The sequence below is a fragment of the Trachypithecus francoisi genome, unplaced genomic scaffold, assembly GCF_009764315.1.
Source record: "Trachypithecus francoisi isolate TF-2019V2 unplaced genomic scaffold, Tfra_2.0 Lachesis_group0, whole genome shotgun sequence".
NCBI classification, from domain to species: domain Eukaryota; kingdom Metazoa; phylum Chordata; class Mammalia; order Primates; family Cercopithecidae; genus Trachypithecus; species Trachypithecus francoisi.
In genome coordinates, this window is record NW_022681453.1 from 71,054,517 (window position 1) to 71,080,546 (window position 26,030).

Genomic DNA, 26,030 nt, shown 5'->3' on the forward strand with positions numbered 1-26,030 from the left:
TGGGTAACATAGCAAGACCCTATCTCTACCAAAAAAAAAAAGAGCCATGGTTATTCGCACCTGTAGTCCTACCTACTAGCTAACTAGCTACTCTGAAGTCTGGGACAAGAGGATAAGAGGACCTACTGAAGCCAGGAGTTCGAGGTGGCAGTGAGCTATGATTGTGCCACTGTGCTCCAGTGTAGGTGACAGAGCAAGACCCCATCTGTATTAGTTCATTCTTACATTCCTATTAATAACTACCTCAGACTAGGTAATTTATAAAGAAAAGAGGTTTAGTTGACTCACAGTTCTATAGGCTGTATAGGAAACATGGCTGGGGAGGCCTCAGGAAACTTACAAGCATAGTGGAAGGTGAAGGGAAAGCTGGCACATCCTATATGCCTGGATCAGGAGGAAGAGAATGGCAAGGGGGAGTTGCTACACACTTTCAAACAAACGTATCTCCTGAGAACTCTATCATGAGAGTAGCAAGGTAGAAGTCTGCCCTCATGATTCAGTCACCTCCCACCAGGTCCCTCCTCCAACAATTCCACATTAGATTTGGGTAGGGATACAGAGCCAAATCATATCACCATCTATCAAAAAAGGAAAAAAAAAATCCCACACAGTAGACTGGCAGCAGTATGGGCTTTTATTCCATCTTGTTTAGCTAATAAAAATAGTAGTTTACAATAATTATGTACAAGACTACTTTCCTCTTTTCTATTACAAACTTTACATACAATCCATTTTCATTAAACTTTTCAATAATGGCAGTCTCATTGTTCATAATTCAGGACCTCAACATTTGGCTTTTGCAGCTACTTAGTGTTGAAGCCCATGATCTATTACTATCTGGATTTACTTAGGCCAGTGGTCCCATAGTATATCTATAGAACTTTAAGTATCCCTGGAATTACTATGATTAGGTTTATTGCCATAAATTTGCCCATACCAGACAATTTTGCTAAATTAGGCATTACTTAACACAGTCAACCTTTTAAATAAGTCACACTTAGAGGCCTCTTTCATATATATATATATATATATATATATATATATTTTTTTTTTTTTTTTTTTTTTTTTTTTTTTTTTTTTGAGACGAAGTCTCGCTCTGTCGCCCAGGCTGGAGTGTAGTGTCCAGATCTCAGCTCACTGCAAGCTCCGCCTCCCGGGTTTACGCCATTCTCCTGCCTCCGCCTCCCGAGTGAGCTGGGACTACAGGCGCCTGCCACCTCGCCCGGCTAGTTTTTTGTATTTTTTAGTAGAGACGGGGTTTCACCATGTTAGCCAGGATGGTCTCGATCTCCTGACCTCGTGATGCGTCCGTCTCGGCCTCCCAAAGTGCTGGGATTACAGGCTTGAGCCACCGCGCCCGGCGCCTCTTATATTTTTGTTTTTTTTTTCCACTTTATTTTAAATACAGGGGGTACACGTGTAGATTTTATACTGGGAATATTGTGTGATACAGGTATTTGGAGTATGGATCCCATCACCCAAGTAGCCAGCACAGTACCCAAGAGTTAGTTTTTTAACCCATATCCCCACCCTTTAGTAGCTGATAGTGTCTATTTTTCTCATATTTATGTTCACGTGGGCTCAGTGTTTAGCTTTCACTTATAAGTGAGAACATGCAGTATTTGATTTTCAATTCCTATGTTGATTTGCTTAGGAAAATAGCCATCCGCTTCATCAATGTTGCTGCAAAGGACATGATTTTATTCCTTTCTGTGACTGAATTGTATTCCATGGTGTACCTATACCACATTTTCTTTATCCAGTATACCACTGTTGGACACCTGGGTGGATTCCATGTCTTTGCTGTTGTGAATAGTGCAGCAGTGAACATACAAGCGTGTGTGCCTTTTTGGTAGAATGTTTCATTTTCTTTTGGAGATATACCCAGTAATGGGATTGCTGGGTTGAATGGTGGCTGTGTTTTAAGTTCTTTGAGAAATCTCCAAACTGCTTTCCACAGTAGCTGGGCTCATTTACAATTTATTTTCCCATTAACAATGTATAAACATTCCCTTTTTTGTGCAGCCTGGCCTGCATGTTGGTTTTTGACTTTTTAATAATAACATTAATGACTATTGTGAAATGGTATCTTATTGTAGTTTTGATTTGCATTTCTCTGATGATTAATGATAATAAACATTTTTTATATTTCAAATCCTTATATATTTCCATATATTTGTTGGCTGCTTATATTTCTTCTTTTGAGAATTGTCTGTTTATGTCCTTTGCCCATTTTTAATGAGGTTATTTGTTTTGAGCTGGTCGATTTAAGTTCCCTGTAGATTCTACATATTAGACCTTTGTCAGATGCATAGTTTGCAAATATCTTCTCTTATTATGTAGCTTTTTCCTTTGCTCTGTTGATAGTTTATTTTGCTGTGCATAAGCTCTTTAGTTTAATTAGGTCCAATTGTCTGTTTTTGTGTTTGCAGTAATCGCTTTTGGGGACTTATCCAAAAATCATTTGCCAAGGTCAATGTCAAGAAGAGTATTTCTTACAGAATTTTTATAGTTTGAAGTCTTACATTTAAATCATTAACCCAGTTTGAGCTAATTTTTGTATATGATGAAAAGTATGGGGTCCAGCTTCAATGTTCTGCAGATGGCTAGTTGCTTATCCCAGCATGACGTATTAAATAGGAAATCCTTTCTCCACTGCTTGTTTTTGCCGGCCCTGTTGAAGATCAGATAGTTGTAGGTGTGCAGCTTTATTTCTCAGTTTTCTATCTTGTTCCATTGATCTATGTGTCTGTTTTTGTACCAGTACCAAGCTGTTTGTTTACTGTGACTTTGTATTGTAGTTTAAAGTCAGGTAGCATGATGCCTCTGGCTTTGTTCTTTTTTCTTAGGATTGCTTTGGCTATTTGGGCTCTTTTTTGGTTCCACATGAGTTTTAGAATAGTTTTTTCTGGGTATGTGAAGAATGTCATTGATAGTTTGATAACAATAGCATTGAATCTTTAAATTGCGTTGGACGGTATGACCATTTGTACAATATTCGTTTTTCTGATCCATGAACATGAATGATTTTTTTCCATTTACTTTTTCATCTCTGATTTCTTTCAGCAGTGTTTTGTTTTTCTCCTTGTAGAGATATTATACTTAATACATAGCCTGTAGGTGCTATGAAGAAACTACACAATCAAGTCTATGTAACAGCCAGCTAACACCATGATGACAGATCGAAATCTCACATCTTAATACTAATCTTGAATGTAAATGCACTTAACACCCCACTTAAAAGACACAGAGTGACAGCTAGATAAAAAGACAAGACACAAACATATGTTGTCTTCAAGAGACCCATCTCATAGGTAACAATACCCATAGGCTCAGAGTTAAAAGGGTGGAATAAGATCTACCACACAAATGGGAAAAAAAAGGGAGCAAGAGTCACTGTTCTTATATCAGATAAAACATACCTTAAATCAATAAAAATTAAGAAGGATGATGAAAGGCATTACATAATGATAAAGGAAACAATCCACCAAGAAGCCTTAACTATCCTCAATATATATGTGTCAAAATTGGAGCACCCAGATTCATAAAACAACTTCTTTTTGGCCTGTGAAAAGACTTAGACAACTATACAATGGTAGTGGGAGACTTCATACCCATCATCGAGGCAAAAATCTTTTTTTTTTTTTTTTTTTTGAGACGGAGTCTTGCTCTGCCGCCCAGGCTGGAGTGCAGTGGCCGGCTCTTAGCTCACTGCAAGCTCCGCCTCCCGGGTTCACGCCATTCTCCTGTCTCAGCCTCCCGAGTAGCTGGGACTACAGGCGCCCGCCTCGTCGCCCGGCTAGTTTTTTGTATTTTTTAGTAGAAACGGGGTTTCACCGTATTAGCCAGGATGGTCTCGATCTCCTGACCTCGTGATCCGCCCGTCTCGGCCTCCCAAAGTGCTGGGATTACAGGCTTGAGCCACCGCGCCCGGCCGAGGCAAAAATCTAACAAGGAAACTCTAGACCTAAACTCGACATTTGACCAAATGGAACTAATAGACATCTACAGAGCATTATGCTCAGGAACCACAGAATATTCTTCTCATCTACACATAGAACATATTTTGAGATTGACCACATGCTCAGCCATGATGCAAGCCTCAATACATTAAAAAAATTGAAATTATAGTAGCATATTTTCAGACCATAGGGCAACAAAAATAGAAACCAATATCAAGAAGATCTCTCCAAACTGCACAAATACAGAGAAATTAAAAAACTTACTCTTGAATTAAAAATTATTTGCATTTAATGAAAATGGGGGCACATCTTACCTAAGTCTCTGGAATAAAGCCAAAGCAATGTTAAGAGGAAAGTTTATAGCCTTAAATGCCTTCATCAACACATTAGAAAGGCCTCAAATTAACTTTGCACCTAAAGGAACTAGGAAAAAAGGACAAATCAACCCCAAAACTAGCGAAAGAAAAGAAATAACTAAAATTAGAGAGGAACTTAATGAAATTGACATAGAAAAATTCATTTAAAAAATCAGTGAAACCAAGAGTTGGTTTTTTGAAAACATAAATAAGATTGATAGACCCCTAGCTAGACTATAGACCCCTAGCTAGATTAACAAAGAAAAATAAAGAGAAGATCCAAATAAGCACAATCAGAAATGAAAAAGGTAACATTACAGCTGATCCCACAGAAATACAAAAGATCCTCAGAAGCTACTATGATCAACTCTATGCACACAAATTAGAAAAACTAGAGGAAATGGATAAATTCTTAGAAGCACATATTATCCCAAGAGTGAATCAGGAAGAGATTGAAATCCTCAATAGACCAGTATCAACTTTGGATATTGAATCAATAATAATGAATCTGCCAATTGAAAATAGCCCTGGACCAGATGGATCCAAACCTGAATCCTACCAGATGCACAAAGAACTCTCAATCCCACTGAAACTATTTCAAAAATTTGAGGAGGAAGAGCTCTTTCCTAACTCATTTTATAAAGCCACCATTAGTCTGATACTAAATCTGATAGAGACATAATGAAGAAATAAAACTTCAGTCCAATATCCTTCATGAACATAGATGTAAAATTCCTAGCAAATGGATTCCAGCAGCATATCAAAATGTTAATCAATCACAATCAACTAGATTCTATTACTGGGATGCAAAGCTGTTTTAACATACACACATCAATAAATGTGATTCATCACATAAACAGAATCAAAAGTAAAAACCACAGGATCACCTCAATAGATGGAGAAAAAGCTTTTGATAAAATCCAACATCGCTTCATGATAAAACCATCAAAGGAGCATACCTCAAAATAATAGCCATTTATGACAGACTCACAGCGAGCATCATACTAAACAGGCAGAACCTCAAACTATTCCTATTGAGAACTGGAGCAAGATTAGGATGCTGGTATGATTTGGCTGTGTCCCCACCTAGATCTCACCTTGAATTGTAATAATCTCCACATGTCAAGGGCAGGACCAGGTAGAGGTAATTAAATCATGGGAGCGGTTGCCCCCTTGCTGTTCTTGTGATAGAGAGTTCTCATGAAATCTAATGATTTTGTAAGCATCTGGAATTTCCCCTGCTTGCATTTGCTCTCTCTCCTGCCACCCTGTGAAGAAATGCCTTCCACCATGATTATGAGTTTCCTGCTTCCCCGCCCCCCCGCCATGCAGAACTGTGAGTCAACTAAACCTATTTCCTTTACAAATTACCCAGTCTCAGGTATTTCTTCATAGCAGCATGAGAATGAACTAATACAGATGCCCACTCTTACCACTACTATTCAACATAATACCAGAAGTCCCAGGCAGAGCAGTTGGTCAGGAGAAAGAAATAAAAAGCATCTAAATAGGAAAGAAGAAGTCAAACTATTTCTCTTTTCTGACGATATGATTCTATGCCTAGAAAATCCTAAAGACTGCCAGAAGGCTCCTAGAATTGATAGACTGTTTTAGTAAAGTTTCAGGACACAAATCAATGTACAAAAATCAGTAGCATTTCTATATACCAACAATATCTAGGCTGAGAGTGAACTTAAGAACACAATCCTACTTACAACAGCTAAAAAGAAAATGAAATATCTAGGAATACAGCTAACCAAGAAGCTAGTTTTGAACCAAGAGGAGTCCTGTCTTAAACAGAATGCATTATTTTTGTGAATAGTTAGGCTTAACAATTGATAATAATGAAGTTAAAGTCTATTCTTTTAATATTATTAGAATTATAGTAAATCCAAGAGTTTTCTATAGTAACATAGAATAATATAGGAATTATAGAAATTCCAAAGGACATGTTAAATTGCAAGAAATATTATTTGAAAAGCTGTCAGAATTAGAAAATTTTCTCAATTGAGATGAAATTATATTTTGTGGACATCTTTTTACAAAAATAAGATTTTTAAGGAGGCACTCGGAATTTTGTCCTTATCGAATATGCAAGGCTATCATGGAGTCATGTATTACATGAGAAACAGTGTTCTGGGAGTAAGGCAGAGTAGCCTTAAGTCAAGTCCAGTGTCCAGTGAATATGGATTTAGAGAAGCCATGAGGTAGCTGCACAGGAACATTGAGGCACCTTTCATCTCAGTGGCCTGTCACATAACAGGCAATGCTGTACTTGGTGCACAGGAAAGACTCAGTGAGTGCTTGCTCAGGCAAGACTTTGGTTCATCTACAGAAGAATCTCTTTTCTTCTAATGGAAGAGGAAAGAGTGTCCATCCTTTGACCTACAGCTAGTCCTTCAACCTGGATACTCGACCATTTTCCTTCCCACCTTTGTGGGGGGATCTTGCTGGTATCCTTTTACCTGCACCTCAGGCACTTCTATCTTCATTCAAATAAAGAATAATATTGAATTATATAGTGTTTATGAACATCCACATCATTTTCAAAAACTCATCCTTGTTGTCACCTATTTTGCTTAATTAAGTAATTTGTTGACATAAACAGGATCTTTGGTCCAGCAGAAGTTCTAACAGATGGCATCTAAAACCAAAAATAATCATTAACCTGTCCCATAGAAAGTGTGAAGCAGTGTGTTTAAAAACAAGTGTGACTGTGAGATGGCTCTGTATAAATGTCTAGGAAATACATTCTTCAGATATTTATAAAACAAGGAAATAGAAGTGATGAAAAGGGGGGAAAAAGGAAAAAACTAGACATTTATAGTATGAGTGAAGGGCTGTGAGTTCTCAAGAGAGTAAAAGTAATTAGTTCAACATTTTACAACATAACATTAAAATATATTGTAATATCACAAATTTGGAACATATATTTCCAATATGATAGATGTTATCTTTAATATATTAAAAATGATTAAGTATTGCATATTGTATATTAATCATATTAATTATATAATTTATATTAATTATATTAATGATTAAATATTACATATTTTATATTAATTTATACTAGCTAACATAATAAATAGTAAATATAAGTGTATAAATATATGTGTAAGCATGAGTACAGCCCTTAGAAAACCAAGTATAAATTGATTTTTGGTTATCTGTGATAGGGTTTATTTCCATCAAGGTGGTTATCAAGATTTTTTCACCATTATCTTTTGTTTCTTATTTTGATTTATAAACTTTTCCTTTGACTGTCTTCTAAAAGATGCTGTACAAGTTAATTGAATTTGTCCAAACTTAGGCTAGTATTTGTATAAACAAGTATAATTTAAGAAACATATCAACTGTAGGTCAATCCTTATTGTGACAACTAAATACAGTGTTATTACAAATTATTTTATGTTTGATTTTGCTCTTTTGTAGTAGTGTTAAACTGTTATAGTAACATTATCTTGCTTAGATGTTAAACATATGTAATTTCTTGGGTCCTACCACCACCCCCCAAAAAAAATCCTTCAGAAAAGAGGTTGCTAAGCACACCTCTAAAGAGAGTGCACTGATACTGATGGGTGGTTCTGGTGCCCTATTGGCACCAAATATTATGGTCACTTATGGAGGCATCCATTTTGTGAACAACAGCACGTGTTTCCTCAGTCATGTTGTCATTGTTGTGGATACCAGTTTTGTGGTGCAAAGTCAAACCTTCACTTATAAAAATATGTTCCAACAAATGAAGGTAATTTTTAAAAATACAAACAGATATTGATCAACTACATGCTCTAAGATGTGCTTTAGGTCAGGCATTCACAGAGTTATCTTAGTCATTCAGGTTTCTATAGCAAAAAAACAAAACAAAACTGTAAACTGGGTAGCTTATAAACAGTAGCAATTATTTTTCATAGTTCCGGAGGCTAGAAATTCCAAGATCAAGGAACTGGCAGATTTGGGGTCTGTTGTGGGGCTGGTTCTCATAGATGGTAACTTTTATCTGTGTTTTTTACATGGTGGAAGGAGCAACACATATTTCCAGGGTCTATTTTCTTTCTTTTTTGATATGGAGCCTTGCTCTGTCACCCAGGCTGGAGTGCAGGGCCCATTTTCTAAGGGCACTAATCCCATTCACAAAAGATCCATTCTCATGATTTAATCAGCTCCCAAAGACTCTTCCTCCTAATCCCATTACCTTGTGTGTTAAGATTCCACCATATGAATTTTGAGGGAATTTGGAGTGGGGAGCTAGGACACAAACATTCAGACCACCACATTCTTCCCCTAGCCCCATAATTTCATGTCTTTCTCACTTGCAAAATATATTCACTATATCCCAGTTACTCCAAAACTCTTAACTTGTTCCAACAGCAACTCAAAAGTACGAAGTCCAGAGTTTTAACTAAATATCATCTAAATCAGATATAGATGAAACTCAAGATATGATTTATTCTGAGGCAAATTGCTCTTCAGCTTTGAAGCTATGGAATCATATGCTTTATGTCCTTCTAAAATACAATGATGAGATAGGAAGACATTCCAATTTCAAGAAGAAGAAACAGGAAAGAAGGAGGAAGTGACTGGTCCGTCCCATGTAAGTCCAAAACCCAACAGAGCAAACAACATTAAATGTTAAAGCTTCAGAATGACCTTTGACCTTTTACCCTCCAGGCCCACTGGAGCAGAAGTCCTGCCTTTGCAGCTTTGCCTGGCAGGGGTGGAGCATCTAAGGCTTCAGGCAGCATTGCACCCATGGCTTTGGGTGACTCCACCTCTATAGCTTTGCTGGGTACAGCCCACACAGCAGCTGTCAAGGATTATGGGCCTGTGCCTGCACTTTCTCAGGCAAGAATGGCATGCTGGTAACTACTGGTCTGAGGTGGTGGGAGAAGCCTCTTCCCCATGGCTCTATTAGGCATTGTCCTAGTATGAACTGTCTGTAGTGACTCTACCCTCTCACTCATTCTCTGCCTTAATGGAGAACCAGAGTCTTTGAGTGACTCCATCCTTTGCAATCTAGGCAAAGGTGAACATTCCTACACACCTCCTGCACTCAGTGCCCTGGTGCAGATGACACTGCATGGATGCTACTGAACTTTACCTACTTGCCTTCTAGAAGGATAGTTAAGATAATCTACAGTGAACAGTTAGAATTTAGGAGAGCAAGGACTCCAAATACCTTTTTATCCCTAAGGCCATTTTATAATGTGCCTGTGTTGAGAGGGACAGCCATGGGGATCTCTGAAATGTCTTTGGGTTGTTCTTCCATTGTATTGATGAATACTAAACGCTATTCCATAGATCCATACTAAATAGTTGGTTGGTTCTCCACCTAACAAGCTTTCTCGTTTCTTATAATATGGCCAGGCTGATAATTTTTCAAATCTTTAATCAACAGGAAGCTTCCCTTTTGATTCATAGATGCCATCTTTAAATCATTTTATCTTCTGGCATGTTACTGTTAAGAAAAATCATGCTGCACCCTTAACACTTTGCTTAGACATTTCCTCCACCAAATATTTTATTTCATTGCTCTCAAGTTTTACCATCCACAAAACACAAAAACACAGACACAATTCAGTGAAGTTCTTTGCCACTTTGTAACAAACATCACTTTTCTTTTAATTTCCAATAACATGTTCTTCACTTCCATCTGAGATCTCATCACAATGACCTTTGCTGTCCATACTTTTACCAATAGTCTGTTCGTGACCACTTAGGTAATCCCTTAGAAGACTGAAGCTTTCTCCTTAGCTCTCTTCTTCTTCTAAGCCTGTATCAGAATTGCCCTTTTCAGGCCTTTCACTGTACCATATGTTTTTCTAGCATGCACTTCAAAAGTCTTTCACTTCTACTCATTACCCACTTCCAAAGTCACCTCCACACTTTTAGGTATTTGTTATAGCAGCTTGACCAATTCTCAGTACCAATTTCTGTCATAGTACATGTGGGCTGTTCTAACAAAATACCTTAGACTGGGTATCTTATGAACAACAGAAATTTATTTCTCACAGTCCTGGAGACTGGGAAGTCCAATATTAAGGTGGAAGCAGATTCAGGGCCTGTTGAGGGTTCTCTTTCTAATAGATGATGCCTTCTCATTGTATCCTCACATGGTGGGCGGGAAAGGAAGTTCTCTGGGGCCTAATTTGACTTGTGAGAGTTTTACCTTCATCATTAAATCACCTCCCAAAGGGTCCACTTTCATATGTTGCAGTTAGGATTGCAACATATGAATTTTGTGGGGACAAATACTCTTTTTTCATATCATAACAAGCATAGGACAAGAATAAATGTAACTGAAGATTTTTATTGGATGTTTTCCATAGAATAAATACTTTGCCTATTATTTATTCTTCATGAGACACTGCAAAATGGGCATGATTTCTTCCTGTGTCCTTTGAGATGAAGATACTATACTCAGATTAATTATGTGACTTGTCTAACATTACTCCACTAGTAAATTACGGAGCTTCACAGTCTGTGCTTTTTTAGATGGATGGAGTATTTGGCTACTCCATAGTTGTTGTACAGCACCATCAGTTTTGAGCCCATGGTCCCTGCATGAATGACTCCTCTCTGAAGGATTGTAAATAACATTGCATCATTTGATTGAATGTTGTGCATGTGTGCTTTGTGGGACTATGAATTTTATTTTGCCAAGACACACCTTTCCTTATTAATGGTGAAGTAATAGTTTCCTTGATAATGAGACCTAGTCTTGGGATGTGGTATCTTGGATTACAAAGGCAGACGAGCATGCTAGCAAAGTGTCTTTTTTTTTTTTTTTTTTTTTTTTTTTTTTGAGACGGAGTCTCGCTCTGTCGCCCAGGCTGGAGTGCAGTGGCCGGATCTCAGCTCACTGCAAGCTCCGCCTCCTGGGTTTACGCCATTCTCCTGCCTCAGCCTCCCGAGTAGCTGGGACTACAGGCGCCCGCCATCTCGCCCGGCTAATTTTTTGTATATTTTAGTAGAGACGGGGTTTCACAAAGTGTCTTGACACATGTATAGGTACACTAAAATCAGTCCTTAATCTGACTCCATCTTTCATAGTCTCTGATCTTGGACTCCAACATCATGAGTCTCTAGACTTGATTTTTACTGCCTTGAACATTTGTTTTGAGTGACATTTGAGCTCCAGAAATAATCTGATTTCCAAAAGAGTTAGCATAGACAGTTACAAATGTGGGAAGTAAAACCCATACACTAGCTTATGCTATCTCTCCTGTGTCCAGGAGAAGTACATGAACCTACTAATAGTTGATGATGATACTTGTTTAATGACTGACTATCAGTAATACTTGCTAAGCCTTTCTTTAATAATCTCAGTTGATCTTCCCCATCCCCCTGCAATGAGGTCTCCATATTTGTACATGGAGCAATGAAAGCTAAGAATATAGTAAGTAATATTTCTCACTTATTACAAGGAGTGGGAGACCAAGTTGGCATCAAATCTCTGGTTTCAAAAGCAGCATAGTACACATTTGTTTCATTTCACCATACCACTCAAATGAGTTTTGTAGAAAATAATGGAGTCTCTTGCATGTGAACAGCTGGGACTTCTTGTGAGCATTCTCAGCACAAAAAGATATGCGCCATTATAACTATGGCTGTACGTTTATGTATGGCCTGCGTAACCATAGAGGGAGTAGCACAGACAGAGGAAAGGACTTTTGCCTCCACACTTAAAGACTTAGGTGACAGTGTTCCTACTTTAAAACTGAGCTCTTATTTTATTAGAGAGCCCTAAAGTGATAACTCAGTTGTCACTGGGAATAATTGCATAAATGAGGAGAAACTGTCTTCATCCTCCATTCTTGTGTCCATCTATCCAGGTATTACTTTTATAATGAGTATTATTTGCCAGGCATTTTTCTAAGCATCTTGGAAGAGGTAGTGAACAAACAGAGCTTCAGTCACACAGTTATTCAATTATGGTTATAACTGCAATGAAGGCTATGATATATGAGGATGGGACACCTCAATGTGGTGTGATAAAGCCTTTCAAACATCAAAGTATATAAAGTGATGCCAAATGTGGACCCAATGACCATTGACTAGTTCTACTTGTTTGCCAAATCTATTTCTACCTAAAAATAGAACATTCCTTAGAACCCAGATAGGTAAATTTGAACAAAACTATGTAATTCTTTAGACTATTCTAGTGCCAAAATTTGATTCATCTCAAAGGCAGACAAATCTATTTCAGTACGCCTTCCTTCTTAAGTTAAAGTCAAGGATCCATAAAGTTCAGAATGAAGAACCTAGTCACATTTAAGCCAAGTAGCAGAGGGAGGATTCTGAGCCTGTCTGAAACTTTACTCCAGACCCATGTTTGTACCCCAAATCATCCAGAGTAGCAACACCTTCCCACATCCTCTAAAATTTTACTTTTGTTTTTGCTGATCTGCCCTATCTTTGATGAACTCTGTTAGGGTAAATGTGGGAATGAGGCTAAATTCTTGGTACTTAAATGTTTTCAAGAGTAGACTTACTTATCTGTTTGTGTTTGAGCATGTGGGTCTTTAAAACAGAAGGACTGACAATATAAGTCACGCCCAGTGGCCTGAGAGGCTGTTAAAATAGAATAATGGCCCTTCTATTTAGCTTTAAGATTGTCTCTTTACCTTCTCTAGATAATTCCCAATGAGTCAACAATTGCTGTATGACTTTTTGAAATTCAACTAACTATGTCTTTTCCTTTACCTTGTCAATGTGCTAGATTCCCTGATGACCAATTTTTAAATTTCACCTATCAACTCTGAAGATGTTTGGGATTTTATTCTTATCGCTATTTATTACCTGGCAAGTTACATGACACCAACTTCACTTGTGAAATTTCTTGGAAAAAATAAAGTTCCACAGTTCAAATTAGCCTATTTCTTCCCAGGGAACAATTTATTTTTAATTACTTTTACATGTAAGGTTTTCCAAGTGCTGTAATTAAAGTTTGCAGGGAGTTGCTTGTGTCAAATACAGTTTGTATTCTCTTTCTATGAGGATGTGAATAAAAATGCACTAAAATCTGGACTTTTTTGCTGACTGTACATTAGTTAGTTTCTTCCTGCTGGTGCTCCTTTTTGTTGATGTTGTTCCATAGTGCATGCCTAAAGAAGAAACTAAAAAGAAAACCTTTAGTTGTTATTGCAGTCTGCTTTTGTGCAAACAGACTAAGGGTACATTCAGAAAGGGAGCCTTTGAGGTCATGCAGTTGGACAGTGTTAATATCACATTCATCATTTGTTCTTTGCCCAGTTGGACAGCCCATGGTGATCAGTTCCTGCTCTCTAGACTACATAATCAGCCCAGCTGTATAAGAGTGTGGCTCAGATGCTGCATTTGTAATATAAGTCCTTTGAATTTTCAGTACCTGTTGTGAATTATTTTCAAACATAAGGGTTCTCTGGGCACTTTGGTAAGGCATTGAATTGCTGTATCTAATCCTGATTCTCAATGTGAAGTATCCTTTCATCCAGTTCAGCTGCTCCTGACCTTACTAGACATAGGGATAGCAGACGGCAAGGAGTAAAGTGAGGGGAGCAAAGGCCTCAACAGATCTCGAGGGAATCATAAGGAGAGGGTAGGAAGTCAGAGTATCACGTATGTTGTTCCTCAATGAGGCTCTCTGACTTTCTTCTCATTCCCTCAGGCCTTCATTCCATGATTTTGCAAACTCGTGTCTCAAGGGCAGGGAGTGCTAACAGAGAGGAAATACTTACTTTTAATTCAAGCTTTCTGGGTGGTGGCAGCACAGGAAAGAATGATGAACCATTTTCCAGCTATTTCAGATTAAACAGCACCATGCCCATTCCCTAAATTTTATCCTGTCTAAGAACACTATTTCGCATCAGATTATCGCCAACATTTATTTGAGACCAGATACCTGATTTACTGAGATAACTTGAATAGCTTGAACCAACCTTTGGCCTTGTTCGTGAAAGAATATGCATCTGGAGATGATGAACAGGATACAAAGCAGATTTCCTTTGCCCCAAATTGTCCCCTGAACCTCCCTACCTGAAATCTGACTTTTCTCTTATTATTCATTAATTTATCCAATCAACTTTAATTAAACATTTGCTACATGCTGCCATACTAGGTATTGGGGTTGTAGTGGTAAACAAAGAAAACCTCTCTGCCTCCCATCCTCTCTCCTCACCACTCAGAGCTCACATATGGAGGGGGAGGATAGACAGTATGCAAAAGAAAAATCAAGTTATATAGCATATTAGAAGTTAACTGTAATGAAGAAAAATCGGTAAGAAATGCTGAGGTAGCTGTTAGAATTCCAGTTTTATTTTTTTAAGAGAAAGCAAGGGAAGTTGACATTTGGGCAGCATCTTGAGGAAGCTGTGGGTACCAGCTATGTTTGCATCTGAGGGAAAAGTGACCCAGGAAGAAGGGACCGTGATTATAAAAACATTGAGGCCAGAGCATGCTTAGTGTATTTGCAGAACAGCAAGAAGACTATATGACCAGCTCCTAGTGAACTAGTGGGTGAATAGATGATGAAGTTAGAGCAATAGGATTATATAGGGCCTTATAGACAATTGTCAGGTATGAATTTTTTGAGTGAGATAGAGAATAATTGGAAGGTTTTAAGTAGAAAAGTATCATATTCAGATTTAGGCTTTAAAATGATAATTTTGGCTATTGGATGAGAATAACTTGGGTGTAAGAAAGAGTGTGGCAAAAGTCAAAGCAGTGACACCCTCTACTAGGTATAGTTATAAAGTTATTTCAGTTAACTCAGGTGCATATGATGGTAACTTGGACCAATGTGATAACAGTGAAAGTGATGAGAAATGGTCAGAGGTTGACAGTAGAGCTGCTAGTATTTAATGATGGTTGGGATGAGTGGAATACAAGAAAGAGAAGCATTAAGTATGAATCTAAAGATTTTGTTCCAAGCAACTCAAAGAATGGAGTTGCTAAGTTTGGTTAATTCTATAGGTAGAAAAGTGGTATGAGGGTGGGAAGGTGAGAGGGAAAGGATCAGAAGATACTGCTTTGACCACCATAAACACCTTTTTGTGAAATTAGGCTCAGTGTTGCTTAGTTGTATTTCCTAATGACAATAGGGAAATGTTCAAAAAAATGATATGAGGAGGGGAAGTAGCAGAATATCATAGACTGATGGCTTCAACAATAAACATAGTTCTCACAGTTCTGGAGGCTGGGAAGTCCAAGAGCAAGGTACCAGATGATTTGATGTCTTATGAGAGCCTGTTTCCTAGTTCATAACCAGCGCTCTTTTTTGCTGTGTCCTTACATAACAAAAATAGGGTCAAAGAGTTTTCTGGTGTCCTTTGTATAAGGGCACTAATCCCATTCATGAGGGCTCCACCCTCATGATCTGATTTCTCAAAGGCCGTACCTCTTAATACTATCACTTTGAGGGTTAGGATTTTAACATATGAATTTCAGAGAGGCACAAATATTTACTCCATTTCAGTGAAGATAATTTAGGGGCATAGCCTCTAGAACCCCAAAAACATACTTGTCATCTTAGCAGGAGCTCTGGCGCAGTGCATAACACGTGGTTCCTGGATCCATGAGATGTTGGGGCTATTGCTGATCTTGGGTAACACACTCAGCCTCTCTGGGTTCCACTTTTTTTAAACTGCAAAATTAAGGTTCTTAATGTCTGTGATACATTCTTCTGACATTTTTATGGCCACCAGTTAGAGTGACCCTGTAAAAGACAGGGCAATAGAAGCTTAAAAAAGCCCATTTCACAATTTTGTCCTCATTTATATACTACCAGTATACAACTTTACTAGTGAAGAAGAATTCAGACCATTGTCTAATTAATGAAATCAAAGCAGACAACCAAACAGGAAATTTCAATTTTTATAACCTACTTTGGTTATATTTCAGTACACCTTCCTTCTTAAGCTATATTATCCAGTTTGGTAATCTGCCTTGATCAGATTAAAACAATGATTGTCATATCTCCTTTTTGTGTGTGTGTTGAGTACACACAACTAGTGTCGTTTATCAAAGAATTCCTGACTTGAAAATATGCTACTTTGTATGAAGAAATAGAGCCTCTTTACATTTTTAAAAATATATTTTATGATGTGATGTGACCGTCCTTTGATGTAGCCTCAGTTGTGATGGATATTTTTGGGCTATACCTCAGAAAGTCCATCCCAATATTATTGTGACACTACCATCCCATTGTAGTAAGAATGTCAGCTCACCTGTTAGAATATGGGATATGTTAATCATAGGACAGATGAAACAGATTTCCTTCCATAGTCTGCTCTTAACCTGTGAGTGCGCTACATATTTGTGGTTGTTGTTGTTGTTGTTGTTGCTGTTGTTTTTTCTTTGGAAAGTCCCACTGTATTGTATCTTTTGGGTTGGGAACTTTCCTTTGAAGCTACTGGTTGAGCTCTATGGGCTTATGGGGCAGATATGAAATCTTTATGAGTTCTGCAGTGCTATTTAAACACCACATTTCTCCATTGCTCTGATGCTGACATTCCAAGCACACAAGCAGTTATGCAAGAATCGATTTTTGCCATAGATGAGGTGGGGGTCTGAGCAAGCACCTTGGTCAACAACCAGCTCTGGAGGGGATGTGAAACCCATTATTGATCCAGGGCTGAGAAATCAGTGACTGTTGTATTATATAATTATTGATGGAGCCAGAAAATGCCACAGGCAAAGCACAACTTACTATTTGTTATGCTGGATTGTCTCTCTCGTCTATGTCAGGCCGCTGTGTTCTGCTCTCATGTTCCCATACCATGTTTATTTATACTATGTGCAGTTAGCTTTCATATTTCTCTTGTGATTCCAGCTTGGAAACTGAATGCTAGTTCTGTTCAGGAGCTGTGAAATAAATAAATTTTTCCAGACACTACAATGGGCCCACACTGAATACCAAAGTCTGGACACAGGAAAAATGGAGGCTCCAAGGAAGACAATCAGAAGTGTGAAGAGAGGAAGAGCCTTCTCTGTGTGTAGCTCTCATCCACTGTCCTTTTTCTCACCACATGCCCCAAGCATGAAATGTGCAAGTGGTTGGAATGGCCGACTGTTGGAGAATGTTGACTGAGTATCTACTGTCTGTAAGGTCATGTAGTAGGCCCTTAAGGAGGGATAAGAAGGATTTGAAAATGAAAAGATAACATGGTTGTAGCCTCGATGCTGGATGAATTGCTCCTGTGTAGTACTTTATAATGCTTTGTTTAGTTTACCCACTGCTAGCTCCTCATCTTTCTTCCTTCACTTTCTCTCTTGGGTGCTGTTATTTTCCTTTTGTACTTACCAGAAAACTTATAGCTCCTAGATAAAACACTAACTTCCTTTATGATGAATGTGTGTTTTTGATTCTACGACCATATATCAAGCTCAAGAACACAGAACAAATACCTACTACAGACAAGAGGACTTATGAAGAAATCTCGACCACTATCCAGCTATTTTCAATTGACATATCTCTGGAGTACAGGGATATGTGGAAGATACGGGCAATGAAAGGCCACCGACTCTTAAGGATGTTACAGTTAACATTCATCAACTGACTTCTATTAACAGATGGTTAGGGAAAATTATTTACATTTAAGGTCTCAATCAAATGGTTTATTTAACTGATAGCTGCCAATTAGATTAAGAACAACTATATCAAAGTTTCTTTCAAAGAGTTAAAGAAGTAATAACTTTGGGTTGAAAGTTGATTATTGAATAATCAAACAGTTTTACAAAGCCCTATGCTAAAGGAAGGGGGTCTAAATTAGGTGTAGGGGAAATATTTTGTATTCTTTTGGATAATAGTTCTGCTGTTATACTAAACGTGCATTTTTTTGTGGGCATAAAATCCTTTACCCTTTTGAAATGCATATAGAGAGATTTAAATTATTTATTCTATAATAGCTTATTTGAAATATTTTGGACATGGAACTTAGCAAATGTGGTTTTCTCAATATCAAAATCAATGTTTTAATGCTCAGCTGTTAAAGTGAGTGCTTTGGGATAAAAACGAGCTACAGCTGCTGCTGCCATGTTGCTTATGTATGGATGATACAACACTATTCTATGATTCCTCAAAAAACCTCTTTCATTAAAATGGGAGCTCTGTGTTTATGAATACTTTTGGACTTTTATGAGAACTCTTTCAGTTCAGAAACCACAGAGATATCTTCAACTTTTATTATATGCATTTAAATAGCTGCATAAATGATGTCTTCTAGACACCATGCATTGTTCTTATCTTTAGTTCCTTGATTTGCTTTTTTTATGAATTATTAACTATATTGGGAATGTTGCTTTTGAAAATTTTAGTAATAATTTCCTTCCTAGAGAGAAATGTAATGTTTTTCTTCTATTTTCATATCAGAAAATAGTATACATTGAAATGTTAACAAATAACTAAAGCCTATGTCTAAATAAGGCAAACTATTTTTTTCTTATGTAGATTGTCTGTAAGAAGCTAGGTAAAGATAAAGGAAGAGGCAAATCAAATTGAATAATAGCAAATTCAAGAGTTTTGGTAAGGAAAGCTTATCAATATAGCAGACACAAATGTTTACAACTGAAAATACAGACAAAATTGTACGTCATATATTCCTACCTTTAAAACTCAAACTCATTTCCAAAGTCATAAGTTATTCATTTTCTAATATCTAGAAAGATAATATCTATCTAATATTCCTTTTCTTGTATCTCCCCTCTGGTTAGAATATCACTTAACAAAATATTAAAAGTGAGAGAGCTGAATTTAATCAAACAAGTTGTTAGACATTATTTTTTATCTTACTTTCCTGAGCATTCCATAAACTCATTTGTATGTGTGTGTGTTGTATGTGTGTGTATTTAATTTGGTTATCATATAAGATATATCTATGCCTGAAGATAAATTTACTGGAAATGTTTAAAACACCCATAGTAGACTCATTATTAAAACTAACCTAACACTATTACAAGAAAGGCATTTTTTATCTATTTGTAAGCTTTGTCAAATGCAAAAGGGAAAAATAATCAACATCTTGCAAAAGCAATTGGTCAAAGTTATTAATGAGGCAATTCTTTATGCTAAGGCATCATAGAAAAAGTAATGAGAGAAAATGTGACAATAAATTGCAGGCTACTTTAGATTGTATGACATTTTTATTAATAAAAAAGTCAACTTCAATGGAAATTGACTTTCTGTGCATTGCTAATACAAATTTCACATTTTATGCATTATATACCACCATGCTGTATGTATTATCTTGACCCAGGGACAGAGTCAGTTTTCTGTGGCTTCCATAATTTGGGGACCTGCTCCTAAGAAAAATAATACAAAAAATTACTTTTGAAAAATTTACAAATCTGAATATATTGCTAGGGCATTTCCCAAGAAGAAAGAGTTCTGCCAGTGCGTTCATTGAAACATAACCTTCACTAGCTTCATGATAAATCTGATTCTGTCTTTATTCTCTTACTTAAATAATTAGAAATCAACCATTAATATCTCAATATTATCCAGCCATCACTTAGTTAATCAGTTAATCAACTGAATTATGTACTCATTGTGTTAGAATTACTTTACCTGCTGTAACAAATAGACGCTCACATTTCAGGGTCTTAACATAGGAAAAATTCATTGGGAACACACTTTGTAATGTAGTACCTGGATGACCCCGCCACTCCTTGTTCATGTCTTTATACCATGAAGAGTAAACAGAAATCTAATGAGCACTGACATTCTCTGCCATATTCACAATGTTCATTGTCTTTCAAACCTACCATATATCAGACATTGCGCTAGATGCTGGGGAAAAAAAGAAGATATCTGACAATGACTCTATACTCATAAAGAACTAACAGTCCAGTAAGTGAGAGATGAACACAAATGGCTCTAACGGCAGGGTGGATGTTGAAAAGTAGCATAAGAGAATTACTATATTGAAACACAGAATCCCTTCATCCTTTTCCTTCACAATTCTTCCCTGATTTCCAACATCATCTTTGCATGCTTCCTGTGGGAGTTTAGCAGCATTTATGTTGAGCTGCAGCAAATTACACCAAGTTATAAAGGAACTTCCTGGAATGAAGTTTTGAAATATGCTTTTTAGAGGAAACATGCACATTTTCTAAGCAAAGATTTTTCATATCCCTTTTCAGTTTAACCAGAGAAAACAGACCCTTTGACAAATAACAGAGCATTTATGTAAAATCAAGTTCTGCTAAAGGTCCAAACTCAGCAGTTCTTCCTCTCTTTGTTTCTCAATTCTTGCTTTAGTCAGATGCATTCAGCAGCCTGGACCTACAGGCCCAGAAAAGTCTGGTTTTGGAGTAAGTGATTGCCATGACTAAATGCAGGGAAGCTTTTTGGCCATGGCATTGCTACTCATATCTCTTAGGTCACTGGAGTCACACATTTAATTTCTTGCTCTCTTTGCCTTCACTTTCTGCGGATCACCTAGTTCCTGACTGATCATGGCAGACCTCAAGAAGACACTGAAGAGAGGCATGCTGGGCACATGAACAGCATAGCCAGGGAGAGAGGGTAAAGGCAGTGAGATGATTGCTTGCTGAGTCTGGCATCATCCAAGGCGTTCAATGGCATGCCAAACTTAAATCTTAGAGAGAATAGACATGACATGGTTTCTGTAGCTACTGGCATCTGAGCATTAAATTTGACCAACACAGGAGTCTCCAGAACCAGCTTATCCATGGAAATGGCATCACTGTGATTTTTGGCTTTCTCCTAGTTATGGCCAGACTCTGACGATGCGCTGAGAGATGTTAACATATTCCCTATGGCTTGTTTTGAGCATGGGGAGGTACAATTCCAAATAGAAGGAACCAAGGAGATTTTATAGACCTGAGATGAGTGGAATAGGATGCAGGGAAAAGTCTCCAAAGCAAGTAATGAGTTCAATCAAATGTCCTAGTCCCTTGGCCAAAACTTGTAGCAGACAAGAAGTGCTGGATCAGTAACTAAAGGCCAGCCCTGGAACACAATATTTTTTATCTAATAAGGGTAAATAATTTCTGAATCATGAAGCTGAGGTGTTCCATACCTCTATGCCTTAGCTAGTATTACAACTTAGGAACTAGAGTATATCTTAGTGTACAGATGATGCCATTAGTGGGAGGTAGTATGGATATGATGAAAGAGCATAGGCTTTGGGGTCAGAAAGGCCTGGGTTCAAATGCCCATTCCAGCCTCTGACAACTGAATGACAATTGTCAAATCTCTTAAAATCCAGGCTTTTCTTTGCTTTTCTATAATATGGAATTAATAATTTCTACCTCAAAATATTAAATGAACTAATATGTTTGCTTCTGGTGACTACTGATGACTCAAAAGAGAATAACATTTTTTTTCATTCAACTACATATGCTTCTAAGAGATTTAAATAGTCTTTGAAGGGAGACAATTTTGGCATTATTTAGTTGATTCAAACTGAGGTCCAGGGAGTTTAAGTGTAACTTACTTATGCCATACAATAAGGAAATGGAAAAACACTAATTCTGTAATTGAGAATGATTGACCTCACATCTCAATTTTATTGAACTATATTTAAAAATAAATATAGTTTCTGAAAGCGTCAGGAATGAGACATATTTTAAGGTTGCATGCAGCTCTTACACAATTTCTTTAAAAAATCTACAAGTAACAATGTTTAGTAGAGATTTGGCTCTGGGATATCTTTGTCAGTTTTTTGAGTTTTCCAGGTAAAATGTCTTCTAGGGTTGAGGGTCTTTGGTGGCAGATCAGAAAGACTGTTGAGAAAGTGAGTTCTGATATGGCTCTGTGCATGATTAGCCTGGTAAGTCTTTGGATGCAAAAAAAGTGTGGTTTTCAGATAAGCCTGCACTGAAGCCCTCTCTTTCTGTGACTATGAGAGGCCTTCCCTTTAATAGTGAGGTTCTGTGAGACATTAGATTGAATAATAAGGAACATATATGAGTTTCCTTCCATTGTGTCACTTGAATTTTAAAGCACATTCACAATTTCAGTCTGAGCCAATTCTATAACCACTAATTTGGATATAGATTTTCAGCTTCAACATAAATTGTGCTCCTCAAGAAGATTAAAGTTATGTGAGTTACACTACTCCTGTCTTAGATAGGCTTTCTTTTTTTCTCACACTTTTATGGAGATTTAACCACTTTTCTTGTTCTCTTCCTTATCTATTGTCAATATAGTAGCTCACTTTCCTTTCACAGGTGCAAGAAGGCTTCTCAATGACCCTGAAACTTGGGAACCAATCAGTTTCTAGTCACCTTCACCAACCCTACCAACATCCAGCAAAACATCCAAACAACACTCTTACTAATTACCATCACTTATGTGTTGAGGTTACAGTGAAGGACCAGTACATCCGCAACTGCCAGCATGCCTGTTAGAGGACCATGACTTATAATCAGACAAGACACATTACTCAGCATGGCCTTGGGCATAAGAAACATGAAAATTTGCCCTACAGAATTGGTATAATCCATTAAAATATGGACTTTGGGTTAGCAGTGTTACCATGGTGCTCTCTTTTGTTAGAAATACCATCAGTGGATCAGAGTAGGGGTCAGCAAACCTTTTCTGTAAAGGGCCAGATAGTAAATATTTTAGGCTTTGTGGAACATATAATCTCTTTTACAATTAAGAAACTCTGCTGTTGTAGCATGAAGGCAACCAAAGACAATATGTAAATGAATGAGTGTGGCTATGTTCCAATCAAACTTCATTTACAAAAACAGTGATCTATATTTGGCCCACAAACCTTAATTTGCTGATCCCTGGCTTAATGTCATAGAGAGATAAAACCAAAAACTCATCCAGTTCAACCTTGTCATTTAAGAGATAAGAGAACCAAAGTCTGGAGAAAAGATGAATTGTCTAATGTAACCAAGCTTGTTCATGCCAAATGGATAATTAAAACCTAGCTTTATAATTCCCAGACCAACAAGGTCTCCACCATAACAAATCATATTGTACTTTTTGATTCATCTTTCCCCAGGACTGTCTTCGCAGCTTCCAATCATGATGTGCAGTCAATTATATTGCTGATATTGGCAAAGAAATTTCTAAATCTGTATTACTTTTAAGGTGAGAGAGAGAATGAGTATTAAAGCATATATTTATTTTTGAAATATATTTTCATGTTGAATCTTTGAGCAGAAAAACCTGTGTTAATTAGAGTGGCAGAATTTTTACTTTAAAACGTAAAATATGAAGTCCGTCAGAAAAGTTTTTGGAGGTATTGCTTGAAAACCCCTTCTCTATGTTTCCTATCCATGATCAAACGTCCTAAGTATGATGTTGGGCTTTGTTTTATTTAAATATTTTATTTAATTTTCAGTCAGTGAAGGGGACTAAATATGATGTTTATCTTAAGTTCATAACTAAGACCCACATCATTTTTAGAATGAAATAAAGAATGACCCAGATTTGCCGAGGGTTTTGGTGTGAGGTCTTGAAAATCTTTTCATCTTACAACTTGGGCCTAATTATGGTTTATTCATTTGGACAAATAATAGCCTTGATGAAACAAAGGACCAGAGAGAGGCAATGTGATTGCTATCTTTGGAGAAATTCTGTAACATGTACACATTTCGTTCATATAGCATTTTCACTTGACTTAGTAATGAACAAGAGAGATTTGAGATAACTTTCAAATCTATTTCATTAATGGAAGATGCATCCATTTCTACTTTAAATTTGTAGTTTGTAAGTCATCTTAGTGGTATGGATGTTACTATTAATCACAAAAGCATAATGAAGTGTTTCTAAGGCTGTGGGAGCACCACACAATGTAGAGTGCATTTTTGGCCATTATCCAGTTTATTTGGTCAATGTAGACAGTCAATCTAGGTAATTGTGGACCTAAATTGGATTATCTGGTCATAATTATTCCTGTTTGTCTGTACACATCTATCACATTTATCAGATAATTGCTATATAGTTTTCATTTTGTGTTCTCCTGACTCATCTTGGATAAAATGGAAAAAATAAAAGATGGCCCAAGAATGAGCCTTTAGTTTTGATTTTGTCACTGAGTTTTCATGTGACCTTTGGGCAAATTGCTGAACATCTCTGGGTCTTTGTCTCTTTCTGAATTTGGACGTGTAAGGGCTTTGCCATGTCTGAGATTGTGTTCAACTTTAGTGATACAGAACTGAATCAGTTCTACATGCTGTAACTTTAAAAAATTTTTATAATTTTTAATTACATTGTATACTTAAAAATGGATAGAGTGGTTAATTTTATGTTATGTGCTTTTTAGTATTTGTGTTTGAAATTGATGTAGGGAATCACAGAGCCCATCTTTCACTTCCAGAACAGATGATCTGATTTTGTGGCCTCAATGACTAAAATCACTAAATGGCCATTGTTTTAGTCATTAAGATAACTAAATAAGATTGGCTACTGGTTGTTTAATCTGTTGCTTTTGATTTGCCTACTTTAACTGAGGGTTGAGCAGACTCAGCCCTAATGGTTCTTTGCCACAATGTTCAAGATGGGCAGAGGAAAGTGGCACTGATTCCTTTGATATCTGTCAATTTCCAGCTTACAACCTGACAGAAAGCCAACCATGTGGCTTTCTCTCCAGGTCAGAAGTTGCAAGCTAACATCTTGAATGTTCTGCCTTGGTAGGAGGAGAAAGAGGTAATTGGGGCAAAATAAGCTACTTCAAGATAAATACCAACATTCTAAAAGTGAAGGATGTAAAGTTGCCAAGCACTTCACACAAAGTAGTGTAGTGAGTCATAAACTTTAGTGCATGATTAAAAGTAAATATTCATTAACTTGCCAGTGTCTTGGAAATGACCTCAACTTAAAATCTTGAGAACAGAGCTTGCAGTGGGATTTTAAGGAAGTGACATGGTTTTCTCCCTCCTTAATAAATCCTAGCTCTTCCCATTTTTTAATTTCCCTTGGCTTCTTACCTCACCAATTCTGACTACCTTGTCATTCTCTACTTTCTTCCCTCCCAAATCTGACTAGCTTATCTCTGATTACCTCATCTCTGCTCTTTGCTGGCTGTCAGACTCTGAATGAGCCTGTTTCATTTTGCACTTTCCACCTTCTGCCATTTTCTGCTCCAGCACTGTGAAATTCAGAATGTAGTTATCTATGACTTGAAAATCATTCTTGCTGGGGGTGGTATTTTTTATGCCCTCTCCAAGACTGGTCATTCATTTGGCTAAGGGCAATTAGAAGAGAAAGATGGGAGGGAAAGTGAAAGTGTCAGGAGGTCTCTACACTAGTTTTCAGCTGCTCAGAAGAATTAAAACCCCCAAGAGAAGTGAGAATATTATTCTGCCTTACAGTGCTCCACTTCCGCTTCACTGGAGACTTATAAAAACAATGACTTCTTATTTCATTCTCAGGTCACATAAGAACTTCTGTATTCCTGGATAGTTAATCTTATGTTGCAAAATCTTGACATTATCTTTTATTCTTTCTTTGATATAAAACCTGATAGTGATATAAAAACTAACATATGCTTAGCTAGACAGAAACATTAAAGCATCTGCCTTATATCCTTATTATTTAAAATATTTTGTTACCATTGCAATTACAATTAAAACACTAACTCTAACAATAACCTAAATATCAATAAAATTTCTAAATATTCTAGTAGAGAAAATAACTACAACATTTTAATCAACAGGTATGGTCGAGGACTGAAATATGATGTTACCTCAATTTTCCAGTGAGCTGCAAGTTAAATTAATTTGTATATGGAAATATCCTGGAATAAATATG